This window comes from Triturus cristatus, chromosome 2_1 (genome assembly GCF_964204655.1).
Source record: "Triturus cristatus chromosome 2_1, aTriCri1.1, whole genome shotgun sequence".
NCBI lineage: Eukaryota > Metazoa > Chordata > Amphibia > Caudata > Salamandridae > Triturus > Triturus cristatus.
The window spans coordinates 379,417,186-379,437,747 of record NC_140581.1 but is presented as its reverse complement, the minus strand read 5'-3'; positions in this window follow the sequence as shown (position 1 = coordinate 379,437,747).

Genomic DNA, 20,562 nt, shown 5'->3' with positions numbered 1-20,562 from the left:
GATTTATCTCAACTATAGTTGCATTAAAGTGCTGATAATGAAATACAGTGTAGGCGTTCCCGCGCAAAAAGACACGAGGTGCACCTTTGCGATTTATTCTAAATACTAAAATGCTGTATTGAATTGCACTGTGGTAGTGGGTGCACTTACAGTGTACACACAAAATCAATGAAGAAATGTCATTGTATTTATATTGATTGGGAATAGTGGGTCAGGTGCTGGATCTTGACAGGATTTACTGCCCAGTTAATTTATTTTTCTGTACACTAAAAAACCACATCGCAACTTTCACAACAACTGTGATGCGAAACAAATTCCGGCGATAAGCCGCGTTAGCACCAGGGATTTTATACCTGCTTTCTGCTGGTGTTAAGCAGGACGACTACCTGCAGCATGAAAGGGAACACAGCCAAGAGCCACACCGAAACACCCACAGGTGCCATAGAGTCAATGAGCATGATACACAGATATCCATGAGGTCCACAACACTCATCGCAACAACCCGAGGACCGCCAACACCCCCCGAACCCGCATCTGAGCAAGTGTGTCCGTGTAGTCATTGTGTTAGCATGATAGGCATGGGCCCTGCAACATCACAGTGTCAGCGGACCTTACCATGTCACCTCAGCATTGGCAGTGAGCCTGGACATGTAGCTACACACGCTTCCTCCTGCATGCACAAGCGGCGTGTGCTGGTCCGGCATACACAGGTCAGCGCAGGGGTCTGCCTATCCGGCAAGGAGAGCGGGGTGTCTCGGACATGTCCGTGTTCAGGAGGTGCGGTAAGTGTGTCTCTGTGTTCTGGTGTGGCCGCCACAAGGGACGCAGCAGTCGATGTTGTAAAGTGGCATGCACCACCTTCAAACTGCAGTGTCACGGTGTGGTTGGAATGACGCATGACATGCGCGAATAGGCATTACAATGGTGTGCCGTAGGAGTGCACGGGATACAACAGTGCACCATACAAAAGTGTGGGGGCTTGTGGGAGGGAGGAGCAGCTGTTTGAGAACGTTACACACAGTGAACCCGCCCATGGGCCACGTGCTGGGCATCTCATCCATGATGACCAGGGTTGCAGACATCCCACAACACCCACGACCGGCCTTTGTACACATCCTGTATGAATGCAGCTGGAGAAGTTACTGTAGGGATGAAAGGTTCTTTGTCTGAGCTATCTTGCGCTAGCACATCTGCTGCTCCAAGAAGGAACTTGCAAGTGGCCGCCCCCCTGACAGATGCGATAATATTTGCATCCGTCTCCCACACTACGCTCTGCCCGATTTGAGAACAATGAGTGCACATCCCACACTCAAAAGTCCTTCGTCGTAGTTAGCGTGCGTGAAATGGCCTTCACACGTACTCCCACCACACCCCTGCACCCATTGCACACAGACCCGACTCATTGCACCAAGCTATGCCATTTCATCCACAAGACTGGCACACGGCAAGCCAGGTCAGCTACAAGCAGAGCCACTGACGCAATGGCAGAGCATCCCGAACACATGGTCGACTCCATTCACGTCCACCTATACCTTGCACGTCTGCTGCATGTCCTGGGTGCACTGCCTGTGGCAGTACTGCGGATCACTTTCCGGCTGAGCTTCCGCATTGCGGGCGTCACCTGAGTTCAACCTGTATTGCAATGTCGCACGTGCCTATCAGAGTGGTGCATGGACGTGTGCCTCTCCAATGAGTGGGTAGCTGACATGGATGAGGACGGGTGTGCGTGCCCCCTGATGGCCCACGACCAGGAGTGTCATGGGGATGCCCGTTTATGGCATGCATGGATGCTTGGCATGGATGTTGGGAACTGGGCCTGGGAGATTGCGCGTGTCGTAGTATGCAGTGAGAAAATTTACCCACTTCCCTATTCTGCTTTGGTGCACATTGGGTACAGTGGTTGGAGTCAGCACATCTGTCCTGGTTAGCTGATGGATTACGTCGACGACATGACAAATATTGTGGCCAACCATCACTCATTAGAGATAGTGGCTTACGCAGCTGCACTCGCGTTCATGGACGAGTGACAAGGTACCTGAAACCACGACTCGATGTGCCACATTGCACATGTCCCCCTGCATCATTGCACATTGTACATCTGGTCACATGTCCCAAAACAACAGTGGACATGGCTGCATTGGTGTTGAATCATGTTCGAGGCGTGGACAACCAACACTGCTTGACACTGACGTGTAATGGTGATTGACTATCCCGAGAAGAACATGGACGTTTTTCTACGTTCCTTATTCAGACATGCTGCTGCATTTCTCTGCATATCGTGGCACTACTCTTGGCCGTACTGACACGCCCTTTTTTTAAATAAAGTTTCCACATTTTCACTTGTCTCCAAATGTGTTGTGTCTTCATTTGTATGCCAATGTGTGTGTCACGGACTCTCTGGCTGCCTGCCATACGTGAATTGCTACCCCATCCGGACTGTGGGTTTGTACTTATGCGTTCTCATGTGCCTGTTTCGTACTGACGCTTTTGGACGCTTATCCGCCACAGGAGAGTGCATTTGTGTCCTTTGTTCGATTGTGCGAATGTTTGTGTTTGGACAACATTGTGTTGGATGTTGGTGTACTCTGCTTCCTATGTGTGTGTGCTGCATTGTGTGTGAGATGTCCCTTCATGTGAGCTTTTGTTCACCCTTCTCCCTTTCAGGCAGTGTGGTTTTCACTTCAATGCTTGTTCAGTGGTGTGATGTTGGTGGGTTCTGTGACTTGTGCTCCTTGTTGGTGTGTTTCATTTTGGCCATGGTTTGTCTATAGTTGTGCTGTACTTAATTGTGCATGTGTGCCATTGTGCCCATCCCCCCCGCCCCCCCACTCCCTGCTTCTTCCTCTTCCTGGTGCTGTTGTGTCTGTAATTTTGTTGCTCCACACATAAATACATGTAATGAACAAATTAGAATAGTTCCTTGATTCTTTTAGGTTTCAAAACATCTCTCTATTGTTTTTTAATTTTTTTTCCATATAAACAGTATTTTAAATATTCAAGGACACATAGAAGTCAGAAGTGCAACGTATTCTATCAACACACTTTCTAGAACATTCTACAACACGTGCAGGTTAAAAGTTCATCAATTTTTAAAAAGCTAACGATATTTTTTTGCAACATTTTGTCGAACATTTAACGACACGTGTAGTTTAAAAGTTCATGATTGTTTTAAGTTCGAACAGTGCCTTCCAAATGCAAGTAGCAGGTGCGATTGAGTTGAGCACATTTTATCCTATGATATGTACTCCACGTTTAAACTGCTTTACCAATCACAAAGATGCTTTTCCACAAAATGAATGTGCACCCTACTTTTAAAAAACAATGTTTTTCATCTCCCAATCAGGTATCGTTTTGTAAGGCAAAAAAAGTCGTTCCCCATCTTTAAACATATCTCTTATTCTACGAATGGACTGTATGAGCTACAGACATCTATCCATTCCTCCCGGCCATACCTTCAAAATGCTAGTGTGGATCATAGGACATAGCTATGTTTACTGGTGCAAGAGGTATACAGAACAGAGACGTATTGACTTAGACCTAGGTTTACAAAATGTGGACATTAAATGGTTTGGACAGAGAGGATTGAAGTGGCACCAATTGTTGCCTCCCGGTAAAACCTGTTTGCATCTCCAACACCCTGACCTCATGATTGTGCACTGTGGTGGAAACGACCTAGGCACATTGACTGGGGTAGGTTTGGAAATGCTAATGAAGGACACCTTTCGACAATTGATGTTGCTTTTGCCTCAAACTGTCTTTGTATATTCCAATATATGGCAAAGACAGAAGTGGAAATGGTCAAACCAATTTTGTCCTCAGATTGAAAAATCTAGGAAGAATGTCAACAAAGCTGTGTCTGCATACCTTAGAGACCATAGAATGGGGTCGATCTACAACAACAACATACGTTTTTATATGGCTGATATCTACAGAAGTGATGGAATACACTTCACAGATCAGGTAAATCGAGTTTTTCTGAATAACCTGAAGCTGTACATCCGCACTTATATTTAGCTCCAACTAATAAACACAAGGGCTCTTTTTAGAGCCGCCTTATATTCCCAATATCAGTTCGCAGAATGACAGCTGCGATCCGGCTAGCACAGGGAGACCTGCGGGCCCTCGAGCAGCCTCGAGGAGGGACACCTGCGGCCCGTGGGCTCAGCTCGCACAGGGAGAGCTACGGGCCGTAGGCTCGGCTCGCACAGTGTGAGCTACGGGCCGTCTGCTTGCAAATGCACACCAGCATGCTGCCTCACAGAGGGAGAGCTCTGGTCTAACTCGCAAAGGGACACCAATGGGCCAATGGCCCTGCTAGCAGAAACACACCTATCACCTAACGGACTGACTCGCACATGTACAGCTAGGGACACGACGGCTCGCAGACGCACAGCTGCAAGCCGATGGACTGCTACTGTTTTATGCTTTAGGGTAGTAGAGTGGTGTTTGGGTAGTGTAGGGGGTTGTGCTGGGGGTAGTATTTTAGGGTTTAGGGTAGTGCAGTGGTGTTTGGGTAGGGGGTCGTGCTGTGGGTAGATTTAGGGTTTAGGGTAGTGCACTGGTGTTTGGGTAGTGTAGGGGATCGTGCCGGGGTAGTGTTTTAGAGTTTACGACAGTGCAGTGGTGTTTGGGTAGTCTTTGGGTAGTGTAGAGGGTCGTGCCGACAGACTGACTCACAGAGCTCCGAGCCGACGGACGGGCTTCTAAAGGCATACCCGCGACCTGGTGATATGAGGAGAGGCAGTGTGAAAGGCATATCTCACACAGATGCCAGGGTTGCCTCGCACAGGTAAAACGGCGGACCCAATGGCTTCTACACGGAGAGATGCTAGCTTACGGAGTAAATCACAAAATGGCTGCCAACACTTCCTGGTTTCAACCATTCACACCCAATAAGCCGCAAGCTGGTGCTTGTGACCCCTCAGCCAATCACATGTCAGAATTCTCAAATGTCGATATCTGTAAAATGTGATATTTCTCAATAACTACTGAACGGATTAACACCGTTTAAACAAAAGCGTGCTTTCTGGACCATCACCTTTCCCCTGTCAAATTTGGCGAAATTCTGTTCATCAGTTTCACCTGTAGTCTTCTGTAATGTTTGGTATGGAAATTCAATGGAGAAAACACGTTTTAGGACCCTCTTTTTTCTCAGCCCCTCCTACAACATTCACCCCAAAACTTTCAATATAGGAGCTAATCAAAAAAAGAGAAACTTTGTGGATAATTTCATAAAGATTCATCAAATGATTCCTAAGTTACAAGCACATAGAAGAATCCAGGAGGGGGGCCGCGCAACCCCCCTCCCAACATAAGTGAAGCCCCGGGGCTTCTCAGACCCCCGCAACCCCTGCGAGCCCTTGCTATTATTTTTTTAAGAAAGACCCCCGCAACCTAGCCCACCCAAGGGCCTCATTAAAATAAAACGCGAGAACCCGCGACACCAGTGCGAATTCTTGCCGATTTTTTATTTTAAAAGAAAAATGATTTTTTGGGCCCTGGGGGTCCTCCTGGGAGCCCTGAGCAGACCTAGTGGGTCAGGGTTTTTCTACCCTGCCCCCATCTCTTGTTTTATACCTTTGTTTCTCCGTTTTCGGGTGATTCGCTTCTACCGAGCCACAAGATGCCTGCCAACTCTTCCTGGTTTGGAGTGCTAGCAGCCAATCACAGTGAAGCTCGCGCACGCGACTTAGGCTCCGCCCAGATATCGAAACTTTTATTTTCTAATTTCTCAGCAACTACTGAACGGATTTACACCATTTTTTAAAAGGTCGCCTTCTGACCCAAGCACTACCTTTCTGTTCAGTAGTTTCGGCTGTAGCCCTGCACAAAGTTTCCCATGGGAAATTGATTTTTTGACTCTTATTTTTTGAACTTCTCAAAAACTACTCAACGGATTTACACCATTTAAAGAAAAAGGTCGCTTTCTGAACCAACCTCTACTTTTCTGCCAAATTTCGTTCAGCAGTTCGAGCTGTAGCTCGTTGCAAAATTTCGTATGGAAATTAACATGGAGAAAACGAGTTTTTGACCCCCCTTTTTCTCAGCCCCCGCTTGACGAATCACCCACAAACTTTCAGGATAGGAGCTGACTTGGATAGACTTTTTTTTGGCTGAATTTCAGGAAGTTTCGTCAAGTTATTAGCAAATCAAAAAATGGCTTTCCTATGATAACTAGGTTCTAACTATAACTATAACTACCTATTGGCGACCGCCAGTAGGTAATATATATATATATATATATATATATATATATTCACTGAAAAAACCATAGGTTTCAGGGGCGTTATAGTTAGGAATTGGCATTTAAAAAACCTTAGAAATTCACTGAAAAAACCATAGGTTTCAGGGGCGTTATAGTACAAAACCCTAGAAATTCCCCCATTATAGTTAGTTCAGCTAACTATAACTCGCGCCCCCGCAATGCACTGCTGATGACATCACATATTACATCACTGATGACATGGTCAGTGACATCACTGATGACATCACTGATGACATCTGAAATGACATCACTGATGACGTCATCCATGTGATAAATTGGTGCATCTTCTCACACCCTTTGATATACTCAATCAAAATTTCAGACGTCCATTCTCAAAACCATAGATACTCCAATACCAATAACTACATACCAACTCATTGACTCTTAGATCTACACACACATCCACTCAACTCAACTCTGTCAACATTCAGTGGGTCCAGCCAACCAAGCCACCAACATTGGTATATCTGAAGGACAACTGCCCCATGTTGACATCTGTGGTTTCATACTCAGACTCAGGAAACTCACCTTTTGAACAATGTCCACCAAGCCCATTGCCTATTTATGGCCCAGGTCTCTGTTCAGCATAGGGATAACAGCGATATCTGTGTGTGTCATGCCTCATTCCCTTACAAATGTCTGTGTCACCTCAAATCATATATTTTGAAAGTATTATGTAACGTGCACTGATCCCCGCGTCATTACCAACAGCACCACCTGAAACTGTATTCCCTCACTTCATCAGATTATTGAAGCACCATCTAAAGGCTATATAAATTTCACAATACAATACAACCCCCATGCGACATCAGAATAGGTTATGCATCCACAGAACGTCCAGATCAAAACCTCCTATGGCACTGTTAGTTATGCAAAAAAAAGAACAATTGATGGACAGAATGCAGAACAATGTCATACATTCACCCCAGTAGAGAGATCTGGGCCTAAATCCATTGTTTTTTTGCTCACCATGCCATCCCAGTTTGGACCCAGCCATATGCAAATCAGTCTTGACCCTGCGCCCAATGGGAACAGGCCAGCCTGAACTGCTAGACCAGGTCCTCCCTGGACTGGAAACAAGCATCCTAGGACCAGTTTTGGGCTTTCAGCCCTCATCAGCCAGGATAGCTTGATTCCAGTGGTATGGAGAGCACAGGACCCATGTGGGCATACCCGTCCCACTCGGGGTGACAAATGCAAAAAGAACAATTGATGAACAGAATGCAGAACAATGTCGTACATTCACCCCAGTACAGAGATCTGGGCCTAAATCCATTGTTTTTTGCTCACCATGCCATGCCACTTTGGACGCAGCCATATGCAAATCAGTCTTGACCCTGAGCCCAATGGGAACAGCCCAGCCCGAACTGCCATGCCAGGTCCTCCCTGGACTGGAAACAAGCATCCTAGGACCAGTTTTGGGCTTTCAGCCCTCATCAGCCAGGATAGCTTGATTCCAGTGGTATGGAGAGCACAGGACCCATGTGGGCATACCCGTCCCATTCGGGGTGACAAATGCAAAAAAAACAATTGATGGACAGAGTACAGAACAATGTCATACATTCACCCCAGTACAGAGATCTGGGCCTAAATCCATCGTTTTTTAGGGGAGAATGTTTGCATTGTCAGCATTCCGGCCATCATTTGTTTGCTGTAACACTTTTCGCCCAAAGTGGGATGGGTATGCCCAGACGTGGGTCCCTTGCTCACTGTGCCATTGGATTCAAGCTAGCCTGGCTGAAGAAGGGTGACATACCCTTAAACCGGTCCCAGGATGCTTGTTTCCGGTCCTGGGAGGACCTGGCCTGGCAGCTCGGTCTGAACTGTTCCCATGGGGCACAGGGTCAAGACTGATTTGCACATGGCTGGGTCCAAACAGGGGATGCGTAGTGGGCAAAATAACGATGGATTTAACCCAGATCTTTTGACTAGGGGAGAATGTTTGCATTGTCAGCATTCCGTCCATCATTTGTTTGCTGTAGAACTGTTAGTTATGTCTTTCACTACCCCAATGTCAATGACAATGGTTTAATGACCATGCATCACCAATCTGATAATGCATTCTCACATAATTCTGCCTTACATCAAGAGCATTGTGCCCTAAGAGGTTTCTTTAATTGTCAATCTCTCAGGAATGTGGGAGTGCACAGATCATGTTGTCTAAAATGTCCCTACGCTATCCCGAGGATTGAATCTTCTTAACCTTCAGGGCACCATCTAGATGAATCATATCATGCCTGGCAATGAGGAGATGAAAACATGAAAATATCCAGCAAATAAAGAATTATAAAGGTCCAAAAGTCATTGAGAAACCAGATGGAAAAGAAGGACAAGGAATGAAAGAAGAGAAATGTATCCCTCCCCCAGGGAAATAGGGGTCTCGCGTCTGGAGAGTGGGAGGGGGTTGTGAGAAGCTGACAGGGCTGAAAAAGAATACAGGTGGTGAAAGACAGCTGGGTGTGTATGAGGCCAATCAGGCAGCCAGTAGCACAGTGATTGTGTGGTATCCTGATGGTGGGAAGCCTATGATTTCTGCAAGTCAACAAATTTCAAGCTCTGGTTAGCTGCCCCAGCTCCTATATGCACTCCCCAAAGGCCTTAAGGGGTGCCTGCTGCCATACCAGCACAATCTATAGCCCTCTGCGACTGAATACTGGTAAAGATTTTTGGGAAAAAGGAACAACGGGATCTGACATACTGAGAGCAAAGGAGACTCTTAGCCACTGATCTTTGGTGGAGAGGGAAATGGTTACCAGTGGAATCCAGTCAGGAAAGGTGGCGGCATTGCGAGGCGATGTTGGCACTTCACGTATTGAAGAAGTGTCATCATCCAACTCAGAAACGTCTGCCTCAGCGCTTTCCACATGGGCTCTTGGGGAGTTGATGACAACCACCTCTCCCTCTTTGCCTGAGTCCCAGAGGTGCCTGCAGCCAGTACTAGCTGTGGGTTCTGGGGGTTCTCCAATTGTTGCTTCCTCCGCTTCTCTCTCTGTGTTGATGATGCTATTGACGTAGGTTCCTTCTAAGGTGAACGCCTGCGTGGCACACTGCACTACTTATGTTACCGCGTGCTTCAGTTCCAAGAGCCCGCACACATTCACTCAGGAGTGTATAAAGCAGCGCGGCGGAGCCAACCCCCCCTCCTCTTCCAGCGTAGGAGAGAGGAAGACAAAGAGCACAATTAGAAGTATTCAGACTGTAATCATCCTCTTCAGACAACCTTTTCACATTTAAAATTGAGCTTTTCACCGTTTCTGTGCCAAGAATCAAAGCACTCTCATGAGGCTTATCAGCACGCAATGTATTTTCTGTTAATGGCAAGTGGAAAGTAGAAACGCGTTCTCCTTTTAAGCAGCTCCTCTGATTTTAAAGGAGGAGTGTCATGCCTTTCTCAGGTGCTTCCAGTCTATATGGTCTTAGCAGGAGGGAATCGCAATGACGAAGGAGCGTCTCACCAATGGCTCAAAGCCAGCAGCGGAAAAATACAATTATATTTTACTATTGTTTTATTTTTCAGTTGCTGGCTCTTGTGCAGGGAGGGGCGTGGCCGGACCATGGGAGGGGCGCGGAGGAGTGGTAGAGGTGCACTTTTAAGTGCGCATGTCGGTTTGGCTGCCATATTAGGCCGGCCAAATTTACATGTGTACTTAGGTTTCTCCAACCTCAGCTGTATTGCACATCTCGGTTGCAGAAACAGCACAGACTCCCTGTACCTGAGCGAGCGTTTATCCAGCCTGCTCAGGCTAATCCCCACGCTGCTCTCATGCTTGAGAGCAGCTCGGGGATTGGATGGGGAGTCCGTGATGCTAGAACTGGAAGCAGAGGAGCTCGAGGCGGCCGGCAGCACCAGGAAAGTGTCTTTTAAAAATGTATTATTATTATCCCCCCGCCGCAAGCTCCCACACACGCTTCCTGCTGGCCCCCTCACTCTCCCGACACCCACTCCACCCACCCTACAGTATTTATCTATGTCAGCCATCACTGAGGGGTAGACAGGGAAGGGGGTAAAAGAAATGGAAAGAGAAAAGGGAGAGAGGGGTTGAGGTGGAGTTGCGGGAGCCTCCTTAAAAAATGGCGGGGGTTAAGAGGATGACCTTAAAAGAAACAGTGAAAAACAAACATGAAAAAACATGCTTTCTTAAAAATGGTGTCCTTCTGGGTTGGTTGTGTCAACCTGGTAAAAACTATTAATCAAAATGAAACTTGTCAATAATATTCAGCAAAATAAATTTGCCAGAGCCATTTTCTTCATGTTTTTTCTCCATCTAAAACACATACAACCGCAATAGCCAGCCCAGCTGTAGGTGATTTATCAGCACTGCCAAGTGAGTGTGATCGTTAGTCAGTCTATATTGATTTTAGTTGGCTATCTCTAAGAGCTAATCGGATCGCTCCTGTGAATTTTGTGGGCTACTGTCATTCTGCCTGCAGGCAAAAACAGAGTCAGATTGTAGTTTTCCAGTGACCTTTGGCCGTTGTTAGGCTGAGTATTATGTACAGACCTGGAATTTGTTGATTCCTTCATGCACTGGTTGCATGTACTCTTGGTACTGAGTGAGATTGGGTTAGGATTGTGAAAGATGGCTAGCTGAAGTTATTGTGAAGACTTATAGATCTTCCTGATTGCAGGTTGCTATTTTATAAAATGTATGGGTCAAATTTGGGAAGCAGAGAATAGCACCAGGTCCACTCTGGTTCCAGGCAGCTAAAACAGATGTTTCATTGGGACACCCAGGATAAGCCTGTCTAGTCAATCACACGCACTGATCACAGTCAACCATGACAGAGCACCATTTCAGTACTTTGTGTGACTTGACTTGGAATTCACGTGTATCTCGGAAGACATTTTGAGTGGAGTGTTCCCTTTGGACCTCTTATGTTGTGATGCTAAGATGGCAGTTTAGATTTAGATCATTAGCTTGAGAAAATCCAGTTCTTAATTTCTTCCCTGAAGGTCATATGTAGCAAAGTGTATGGAGATAATGCAGGCTAGAATGGAGCCCCACCTCCTGGAGCCACTGTTAAGACATCTATGACATATTTGGAGTCTGTGCAGGAAGAGGACAACTATTGAAGGCATTGTTAAGCCACCTGTGACATACTAAATAGAGTCAACAAAGGAGCGATAGGGCCCCAACATCTGGAGAGCCTAACAGAGTTAAGCTGTACCCTTAAGAAAGATCATTATGAAAAGGAATCAGAAGATGAGGTTTGTGTTGTGAGTAGTGAACTTAAAAGGCACACACATCACAATATTGCATAGTAGCTGTACCAGCTAAACGAAAAACCCATAAGTTGCAATTACATCAGTGCAAAGGAGATTTTTCAATACAATATTAATTCAGGGAGAGTTAAGATTGCTTTGTCTAGTCACCCAGTTATGGCTGTTCCATAAACCCCTCTTCTAGAAGGCAATGCACCACAATGTGAAACCTAAACGTTTTGCATATGCCTTACCTAATTCCCCAGCGCTTATGTATTTGCTGTGTTAATCTTTTTTTTTATCAGCTTTGCCTGTGGCACATTCGTCAAGTGTCTGGGTGATTCAGTTAACGCCACACAAAATATATTTTGATTCTTGGGATTGTTTTTTAAGTTCTTCATTTGTTGTGGTTTTCTATGGCACTTGCTGATAATTGAGCAGTAGCTAAGTAAAAAAAATATTATTAGAATGAGAACCTCAGAAATTGTTTGAGAGTACAAAAAGTCATACCCTTTGGAATTATATTCTCTTTTATGACGCGTCAAGCTATGGCGTACAAAATATTCTGTTTTGATATAGCATTCAGATAAACGTACTTTCAATTACACAATTTTCCACTAAGACAAAAATGAGTAGGTGGACACCTACCTTACTCCCAATCCTACACCTAGTCCGGAAAGGAGAGGAGTGGGAGGTGCGATATAGGTCGCTGATGTAGTGGCATATTCTGTGAACTATTTTTGCACATGGCCTACAGAAGTGCACACAGACACCGTCTCTTGCTGCACATGGAGAGATAAAATTAGAGGGAACATTGCTAGAGCCCACCCTGCAGGTGCCCTTCCCGGCCAGTAGGCTGGCTATAATCCTTGTCTTGGTTTTTGTTTTAACTATGTATAAACCCAGTGAAGATCCCCTTCTTGTTTTTAACTAGTAGCATGTAGATTAACCTCACCAGCTTAACAAAGGGTAAGACTATTTCCAAACCTTACAGAGTTAGCATGCAGCTCTGTTATGAGTGTGATCTAAATAGTTGGCAAACTCTATAACTTAGGTCAATGGCTCCAACAGGAGCCCAACATTCACCAGAAGTCTGGTCATTATGAGAACCCAGGGCCTTATTTTTGAAAACTGTTGCATCGCTGTGTGAAAACAGCGATGCAACAGTTTGCACTGCGCCCTCCTTGCGACATGATGGAAGCATCCTATTTACTGTATGACGCATCATGTCGCAAGGAAAGACAGATACATCAGTATTACTGACGTATCTGTCGGTGCAAAACGGATGCATTGCTGGAGTTGTGCCAGAAACATGATGCAACTCCAGCAATGCAGGGGAGGGCTGTGATTATAGCACTGCATCACCCTTACGCCTGCATGAGGCAGGCGTTAGGATTTGATGCAGTGGCGCCCTAGAAGTGGCGCAGTGCAATCTGATAGATTTCACTGCGCTACTTCTACGAGGCTTTCTTGTGTCGGAATGCTCACCCTGCATACATTATACCTGACACAGGTAATAATGTGGTGCAGGGCTTCACAAAGTGACATATCTGCTAGATGCGTCACTTTGTAAATATGCCGGAACGTGGCGCATTGTTTACGGTGCTGCTGCGTCACAAAAAGTGATGCAACTGCGGCGCAAAAGTGTCGCAAGGGGCTCTTAAATAAGCACCTCAGTGATGAAGTATGCCAATGGATGTGCATGCGGGTTTTAATTAAGACTATGTCAAAATGAGAGACAAAGCATAGAACAGATGAAGATTTCAGTGTTCTATAGCCTAAATAAGAATGGGCCATTCAAAGACCTTCCTTAACCCCTTGCATGCCCTTGACGGAACCACTCCGTCATGGGCCACGGGCGCCGTGTGCTCATGACGGAATGGTTCCGTCATGCTGCGGCCGTTGGCGGCCGCTCCGCCTACGCGGCGCTAATTCCCCGCCTGTGCGGGCGATTAGCGCAAGTGGGTGGAGTCATGACGGAACCACTCCGTCATGAGCACAGCTCGCCCGTGACTCATGACAGCGTGGTTCCGTCATGAGCATAGCGGCGCCGCAAACCCCCCAAACCTTTCCAGCGCTGCGGCGGAATTCGCGCCGCAGCGAAGGGGTTAAGGGTTCTGGTACTTTTACGGTATTTTGTGTAATGTCACATACATCCGTATGTAAAAATAAAACAAGGGACTGAACCGCATCCCGGGTACTTTTCCATGTGGCTGTGATTAAGCATTTCATCATTCATTTTTTCTTTTGCACAAGGATGAAGTGAGAGAGATATGGTCGGAAGTGGGTCCAGTGATCATTGTGCCATAGAACTCAAGCTGTAACACGCTGAGGAGGCACAGCAAGTCTGAAACCAGTCTGGTATTACTTATGTGCTGTTTGTGCTGGACTGTTCATACCAGAACAGGACCAATTCTGATTTGTATATGGCTTATCTTTCTTTGAAGTGGCATAGCTGGCAAGTTATATATGGACTGAAATGTGGCCCTAGTTATTATCAGTGGCAGAGATGTAATTAAGCATTCCACCCATCACCTTCTTGATGTTTACATTTGTATCACAAATGAAAATATGAACACCTAACTCCAATATAATAATCATGATGGCTTCACTTACACAAGCGATATGTCACAATTAGACTACAGACACTGCAGACATGATTTACAAAAAATATACAATGCCTGACATTTCACAATTGTGTATCAAATATTATTAGTGTAAAGTAACAGTCCCTTGACTAAATCAACACATAAACAATCATGTTTAATTATACGTTTGCACATTACAATCTTTCTGAATTTAATACTTAAAAAACAAACATGATATTACATTAAAAACATATAACATAAAAATCCCTCAACTGGGCTCTTCTGAATAAATCCACAGAATCACAAAACAAGAAAATTGTTACACAAATATTATTAGGCATGGTCTTCCATTCGCCCTAAAGCCAAAAGTTGTAAATGACTATTGGCTGTTGGATTTGTGCCATTGATGTGAATGGTGGAAAGAACAAATGTTGGATGGAATGCTGAACAATGCAAACATTCACCGCAGTCACAAAAATCTGGGTTTAATCCATTGTTTTTTTGCTCACCATGCCAACTCAGTTTGGTCCCAGCCATATGCAAATCAGTCTTGACCTTGCTCTTCTTGGGAACAGTCCAGCCCGAACTGCCAAGCCAGGTCCTCCCTGGACTGGAAACAAATACCCTGGGACTGTTTTTGGGGTATTACTCCTCATCAGTCAGGCTAGCTTGAGTCCAGTGGCGCAGTGAGCACAGGACCCACGTCTGGGCGTACCCTTCTCAATTAGGGTGACAAAACAAAAAGAAAAAATGATGGACGGAATGCTGAACAATGCAAAAATTCACCCCTAGTCACAAAGATCTCGGTTTAATCCATCGGGTTTTGTTTACCATGCCACCCCAGTTCGGTCCCAGCCATATGCAAATCAGTCTTGACCCTTCTCCTCATGGGAACAGTCCAGCCTGAATTGCCACACCAGGCCATCCCTGGACTTGAAACAATGATCCTGGGATGGGTTTCATGGTATCACTCCTCATCAACCAGGCTAGCTTGAGTCCAGTGGCACAGTAATAACTCATAACTTATGGAGGAAGGGTTTATTCAAGTGGACTGAATCTGAAATAGATGTGGTGACATAACAGATCAAACATACATAGGAGTCCTCAAACATAATAACATGAAACACAATATTGTTCAAGTTGTAAGATAGGAACAATTGCTCCCATAGATGATCTTCTTCTCGTTGGGATGTCCCTGACACAAAAACCTGCTTGAAATATATCAGACCATCTACCAGTGAAAAGCACACTACACACTCATCATTGAAAATCAGGGAACAAGACGCCAGGCTATACATGGTGGCCAAAAAGGGAATAAGATCCTGGTAGGACAAGACCAAAAAGGAAAAAAGAAAAAACAGAAAAAAGGATGAAAACATAGATTCGAGATACATACCTACCACATGACTAATAAAGAAAGACAATACCAGATTACACTGTGATTGTTTGAGATTATTAATATTGGTAATTTATAGCATAGAAATTGTATGTCAATGAAGGGTCTTTGTTGTAGTGACAATATAATTTATATATGTTTACTATAGTTTGCTAGGGACCACAGTACTACCATATTGTGTAGACTACACTTATGGTCTAATTACGAGTCTGGCGGTCCACAGGTCACCAGACTCGTGGGGGTGCGCCGGTAGCGGTGTTCTGACGACCCTATTACAATTTGGAAGGCTTGACAGCCATTGTCCCGCTACAGCTGCCAGGGAACGGCAGTCCCCTGGTGGTGTTGCAGCGGTCAAGAGGCCGCAATATGCTTAGCGGGACCGCCTCAGTCCCACCAAGCATATAACGATTTCCTCTCATGACGGTTCCTCCTCCATGAAAACTGTGGCAGAGAGGAAACAAAGGGTATGTGCTTCTGCACCATGGGGTGCATGCAGGGGGCACAATATGTGCCCCCTTGTGTGCATGCACCCCAGTTCCTGCACAGCATGGACAATACAGTCCATGCCATGCAGGAACTGTTTTTGGTGTTCCCATTGCGGTGCCTGCAGCCCCCCTTACCCATTTAAATTATATATTTATAAAGCCTAGGCACCAGGGATAGGGTCCCAGGGGTGGAAATCGTTCTGGGTTAGGGGGCCGAGCGGCTCCCCTCTTCATTGAGGGAAGTGGTGGTGGTTCAAAAGGCCAGGAAGTCCACGCGGCCCCCCTCACAATTTTTCAAATAAAAGCCCCGAAGAGGTGGTCATCCCGGGGTTGGGGGCAGTCTACTTGGCTCCCCCACATTCATATAAATATAAGTCCGAGAAAGGTGGTGGTCCCCGGTGAATACAAATAACCATGGAGGGGGCCCCCGTGCATCCCCGTTCATTAATTATAAAATAAATGGACATGCCCATGGGACCTGACCCACCAGAGGACTTTTTCCTAAACAAGCACGGGAGCGGGTGCTTGTTTTTATTTCATTCTTGTCATGACACTCACACACCCACTCACAAACCACTGAGACACTCACACACCCACTCACAGACCCACTCAGAGACTCACACACCCAATCACAAACCCACACAGAGACTTATGCACCCACTTACAGACTCACACGTTCACTCACAGACCCAATGAGGCACTTATGCAGCCATTTCCAGGCCCACTCAGGCACACACACACACTCACACACTCACTCATACACCCACTGAGACACTCATGCACTCAGTCACACACTCACTCTAAAAGGTTACAGGTTACAATTATGAAATACAATTTTAAAACCTTAGAAATTCCCTTAAAAAACAAACAATAAACTAAGGTTACAGTGACTTTATATTTAGGAAATAGAATTTAAAAAACCTTGGACATTCACTCAAAAATCAAAGGTTACAGAGATTTTGTATCTATGAAATAGAATTTAAAAAAAACTTTGAAATTCACTATATTATCTACTGGCGGTCGCCAGTAGATAGTTATAGTTAGGACCGTGTTTCCATAGGAAATCCGCAACATTCTATTTGGAATAACTTTAGCGCCGGTTGACGAATCCTCGCGAAATTTTCAAAATAGGTGGGGCGCTCCGCTCCGCTCCTACCCTGAAAGTCTCGGGGGGATTCGTCAAGCGGGGGCTGAGAAAAAAGGGGGGTCCCAAAACACGTTTTCCCCATCCAATTTTCCATAGGGACCTTTAGTCCAAGGTACAGCCCGAACGGCTGAACAGAATTACTTGAAATTTGGCAGAGAGGTAGTCCTCAGGTCAGGGATGTGCCTTTTGCAGGTCTGGTGTCAATCTGTTCAGTAGTTCCTGAGAAAATCAAAAGTAAAATCATATATATATGTGGGCGGAGCCTAACCACACATCTCATCCTGAGATCTGATTGGCTGTCAGCACTTCATCCAAGAAGTGTTGGCAGCCATCTTGGGACCAATATACATGATAGCACCTCATTAAAAAGCATTGCAGTTAATAAAAGGTTTTAAGACTTTAGTTACATTATAAATCATTTGTTGATGGTACCATACTCATTTTAGGAATTGTGGTATGTTCTAAGGTGATTTCACCATGTGAAAAAGCCTTCTGCTGGGATATCATGATTGAGAGAAAAATATTTTCTCATGCTTTTCCCACAGAGGTTTCGAAGGTGATCTATAAGCTAAACTGAGAGCTTATTTTCTGTAAATTCACATTATCTTTCTCAGTCATGTGAGAATGAAGTCTGACATTCTCAGTAAAACCATCCAACAAGGGCAGAGACTGTCAGTTGATTCCTTTGTGTTCTACTGCAGCTTCCCAGAGTGTTCCAAAGAACAACTAGAGCGCTAACAGTCCTACTCATGATAAACGTATGGCACACCTGAAGCCATCTTGCTTGAATTAAAGTGGTAACTCTTAAAACATTTAATTTAAAAAGGAACAAAATGAGGGGGTTAATTTTTACATAAAAAGTATGATTAGTGCTGCAGAAAGAAAAATTAGGGCACATTTTGAGTGACTTCTCAAATCCTCTTCTATTTCATTAAAGAATTCTGACATGCAGACTGAAACATGCACTTTCAATACCAGCAGCAGTTTTCCCTGGTGAGCAGTAGCTTTACTACAGTGATCTAATGAGCAAAAAGAGTGCTAACATTCTGAATTTATGGCAAATGTGTGACACATGTGAATGCCTTTGGAATCAAAGTAAAAAACTGAAAGTATTTCCTACTGAGGAGACTGCAGTAAATGAGGAAATTAGGAAACTTCATAACAAATAAGTCTGCCAAGATGGCCACCAGAGACAAAAGAGCCCAAATGTAGCCCAAATATCACCCAGATGTAGCCCAAGTATAGCCCAATGACAGAATGTCCCAGAGTGTTCTTAAAAACAACTAGAGCGCTTACTGTCTTCATTATGACAAAAGTATGGCACACCTGAAGCCATCTTGATTGGAATAAACTGGTAACACTTAAAACATTTAATTTAAAAAGGAACACAATGAGGGGGTTCATTTTGCCATAGAAATTATGATTAATGCTGAAGAAAGAAAATGAGGGCACATTTTGAGTGACTTCTCAAATCCTCTTCTATTTCATTAAAAAATTCTGACATGCAGACTGAAACATGCACTTTTAATACCAGGAGCAGACTTCCATGGTGAACAGTAGTTTTACTACAGTGATCTAATGAGCAACTAGATTGCTAACATTCAGAATTTATGGCAAATGTGTGACATATCTGAATACCTTCATGATGGAATCAAAGTAAAAAACTGAAAGCATTTCCTACTGAGGAGACTGCAGTACATGAGGAAATTAGGAAACTTCATAACAACTAAATCTCCCAAGATGGCCACCGGAGACAAAAGAGCCCAAATGTAGCCCAAAATCACCCAGATGTAGCCCAAATATAGCCCAATGACAGAAGTGTGCAAAACACTTATTATTTTGTGTTTTTGCAGTGTTATATAGTGCAGACTTGTCAGGTATTGGAGTGCTTTACATGAGCATTGGTTACATCACACAAGAACAAATTCATTTTGGTTGTAGACATGGGGAGACTAAGTGATTTGACCAGAATCACAGAATGTCGAGCTGAAGCAGAAACTCCAACCTGGTTCCCCAGTTGCAAAGTCTGCAGTTCTGGAAGTAACACCACATCCTCTCCCCTAAGTGCAACATTTAATCAAGTGGTCAACTGGATAAAAAAACATAAAGGTAACAAATAATTTAAAAGTGCTTTCTCGCTATTTGAAAACTCAGAAAATATGTCCTTATTTTAGTCTTTTAGTGCACTAACCATAATTTTGATGCCAATAAGACCCTCTCATATATGTAATTTCTAAAGGAAATGCTCTAGGTATTACAGTTTTGATTACATCAAGATGACGTCAGGCGTTCCACACTTTTGTAATAAATATAGAATGCTAGCAATCTAGTTGTTCATTAGGATACTGTTGAGAGGCAGAGGCCAGGGGCACGGACTCTGAAAATTGAAGGCAGGTAGGAGGGTGCAAAGGCAACAATTTAACCACACTGAGCAGGCAGGAAGGGCTGTGGCAGCACAACAGACTATGGAGGGCAGTGGAAAGGGGGGCAGGGGCAACAAACCAACAATACAGGACTTGCAAGAGAGGCTGTGGCAATGTAATAGACCATTGTGGGGAGAAGGAAGGGGCAATGGTAGTACAACCATACATGCCAATAGACCCGATTCAGCCAGGAAACGTCCAATGTTTTTAAGCTCAAATGGGCTTTATTTTATCTGTCTCCTGTCTACAATCTCCTCTTTTTCTATGTAACTCAAAGGGGAAAATCAATACCCCAGTTTTTTTTCAAAATCTCCCTCTTACCAAGTTCAAAATGTTCGCAAGTATGGTACATTGGATCATGGAAGGAAATGGGGTGGGGACATGGACTTGGATAACAGAGGACAGGAGGGACATGGAGAGGTGCACCAAACTGACCCTGCAGGGCAGGCATCAGGGTTTGCAGAAGCACAATACACCACACAGGGCATGCGGGACGGGAGTGCAGCACAACAATCCATAGAAAGCAAGAGGGAGGGGAAAGGACCATGCACATGGACAACAGAGAACAGAGGGGCAAGAGGCAGGACCATAATGGACAGACAGGAGAGAAAGCTGCAGCATAACAGACCATAAAGGGCAGGAGGGATGGATCAGGGGCATTACAATGGAACAGACAAGCCAGGAGGGAGGGAGTAGGGGTCTGCACATGTAAACAGAGGGCTGGGGGCAAGGGGGCAGGGCAGGAGAAGCAAGATAGCCATGGAGGTCAGGCAGGATAGGCACTAGAAGGAAGACACACCATGAAGAGCAACAGTGAGACTGTGATGGCATACACACAGACCATGGAGGGAAGTTGGGAGGGGTTTAGGGGCAGCTAACTGACCACACAGGGAAGGTGGGAGGGGCCATGGCAGCACAGAAGACCATGCATGGCAAGTGGGAGGGTTAGTGGTAGCACAATGGCTATGATGGGCAAGAAGGAGGGTGCAGGGGCATGCACAAAGGACGATGGGGGATAGAAGGGAGGGTCAGGACCTGTGCACAGACAAGAAAGT